A 2,930-nucleotide genomic window follows, 5' to 3' on the forward strand; every position below is an offset into this window, starting at 1 on the left:
TACTGGAGTGGGTTGCCATTTCCTTCTCCAGTGGACCACATTTTGTCAGAACTCTCTGCCATGACCTGTCCGTCTTGGGTGGCCCTGCACGGCATAGCTTATGGCTTCACTGAGTTACGCAAGCCCCTTCGCCACAACAAGGCAGTGATCCATGAAGGGGAGAAACCCTCTACCTGCAAATTAAATGTCCATTTTCTCTCAGCAGGTCTGTTGCAAGTATATACAGTACTATATAAAAAGGTAAAGGTAAAGGTGTCCCCAACCAGTCGTGTCCGACTCTAGGGTGCGGTGTTCATCCCTGTTTCTAAGCCGAAGAGCCAGCGCTGTCCGAAGACGCTTCCGTGGTCATGTGGCCGGCATGACTGAACACCGAGGTGCACGGAACGCTGTTACCTTTCCCACCGAGGCGGTACCTATTTATCTACTTGCAATTTCTTGCTTTCGAACTGCTAGGTTGGCAGGAGCTGGGACTGAAGACGGGCGCTCACTCCGTCACGCAGCACTCGGGTCTCGAACTGCTGACCCGCCGACCTTCCAGTCTGCAGTTCAGCGTCTTAACCACTAAGCCACCGCGGCCCTGAACAGTACTATATAGTACTATATATACTGAACAGTACTATATAGCGAACTATTAATAAAGAATCCTAGAAACATGGAAGGGGCCTTGTATGCTAATCCCCTGTCTATTGCAGGAAAAACCAGAAGCACCCTGTAGTTGGTCTTCCTAAGGGAGGAAAAAATACAAGTCACACTTGGCCAATCTGTGCAACCTGGAAAAAAATCCTCCCTTGCCCTCATGAAGGGCGACCAGTCCCCAGCATTATAATAGCTCAATTGCACACAATAGTACAGTTTATACATGGCCGTGGTATATCTGAATTGTGGGATGAATGTGATTTGTACTCAGCAGCTACAATGAAATAAATCTTTGATGGAAAATATGTAAGGAGAACTACAGAAGCCCACATGACTACACTGTCTGCACTTACCATTCTGTTTCATGAAGAATGTGAGGTTGAAAACTGTGGAATGCTACACATTTTGAGACCTCTTCTACAAGATGCGATCAAAGCATTGAGTGCTGGGAATAAAGAGAGGGTAAAGAGGCACATAGCGTATTCATTTCTGCCATCAAAGATGAGGAAATCGTTGAAAAACTGATGGAATTTGCTGTGAGCAGAAAGACAAAGGAATTTTCAAACTAGCATACACTTATATGGATATGGTGCAAACAATGTTTTGCTTCAACAGAGCTGAAAGAACATCAGACTGGTTGCTAGGCTTGACCTCCCTTCACCCATTTAACAAGTACTTCTTTGTATTCAATAGACAAAATTATGCATGGATGATTACTTTGTATATTTCCCAAATAGATAACCTGAAGTTACCTGATCCAAACATTTGGGAGCATTTCATGGAAGGGAAGTGGGTGGTTAACAGATGTGTGGGTCATTCTGTGCTCTTGGAGCTCATGAAGGACTTGATCATCAAAACAGAAAGCTGAAAGTCCAAGGAGAGCTAGTTAGTATAACACTTAATGACAATGCTAGGAATCACTTTTTCCTTGCTAATCTGGAATTGACTCGAATTGCAAATGAAATAGAAAAAATGATTGGGAGAAGTACTTCAGAACAAAAAAAAAAATCATGAAGTTTCCCTTAAAGTTCAACATCAGGATTCCAACGTATTGAAACTTAAGGAAGCCTTACAAACCCTTTTCAATGTAAAAGTGAAGCACTTATTCACATTCTCCCTCAATGTGTCTTCCCCAAAGAAGAGCAGGCTTCTTTGGACCACGTGGCAGAAGGTGGTAAAGAACTGTTAGATAATTTCCTGCAGCATTGAGTGCAGACCAGTAACATAAACTTCTGGGCCTCAATGAAAAAATGTGAACTGAAAATGTGTAAATCAGTAGCAAAGAAAGTAAACATTGCTCTGAAAGAGAAAACAATAGCTATAAAGACTGACATGCCTCTGATTTCAAGATTATTATCTGAATCAAGAAGCAGCCTGGACACAGATATTAAGTCAAACTTAAGTCGGTATGAATTTTCGGACTTCCAAATCTTTCTTTGCTGCTGATGGGAAGATGCACTATTGCCTGGCTAAACATAAGCTTATGATAGTATTGGAATCTTTACCTAATACATCTAGCCAAGATACAGGCAAAACTATTCTACAGTGGCTTATTTCCTGTGAGAATGTTAATCTACCACAAGAAAACGTAGCAATAGTAAATGGCATGGCTATTCTTCAGTTACAACAAGCCTTCTTATGTTAAAATATGTGGCCGTTTTGTTTTCTCCCCGTAGCCCGTAACTGAAGAGGTTCTGAGCTATTCAAAACTTGATTCCCGAGAACATTGGTTGTTGTTGTTGTTGTTCAGTCGTTCAGTCGTGTCCGACTCTTCGTGACCCCATGGACCATAGCACACCAGGCCTTACTGTCCTGCGCTCTCTCCCGGAGCGTGCTCAAGTTCATATTCATTGCATCCGTGATGCTATCTAGCCATCTCATCCTCTGCCGTCCCCTTCTCCTTTTGCCTTCAGTCTTTCCCAGCATCAGGGTCTTTTCCAGAGAGTTTTCTCTTCGCATTAGGTGGCCAAAATATTTGAGCTTCAGCTTCAGTATCGGTCCTTCCAATGAGCACTCAGGGTGGATTTCCTTTAGGAAACATTTAGAGAACATTGGTACTTCACTCATATTTGAATCACCAAGGAATTTCCATCGTGGCCCCCAGTTCTTGAACGTTTGAATGCGGACGATGAGGGGACGGACCAGCGTGAGGGGACGCAGCCTCCATCTTGACTGAGGGCGCCAGTCACCTAGACTTGAAACTCATCCGAGAAGGCGGCCATTTTGGATGAGGGCAGGAGTCTGCGTGACGTAAGCCGCCGGGTGTCAGGTGGGCTTCCCCGTCGCCCAATCAG

Source organism: Heloderma suspectum, chromosome 3, assembly GCF_057233095.1.
Source record: "Heloderma suspectum isolate Gila_16-S chromosome 3, 16-S_ref, whole genome shotgun sequence".
Taxonomy (NCBI): Eukaryota; Metazoa; Chordata; class Lepidosauria; order Squamata; family Helodermatidae; genus Heloderma; species Heloderma suspectum.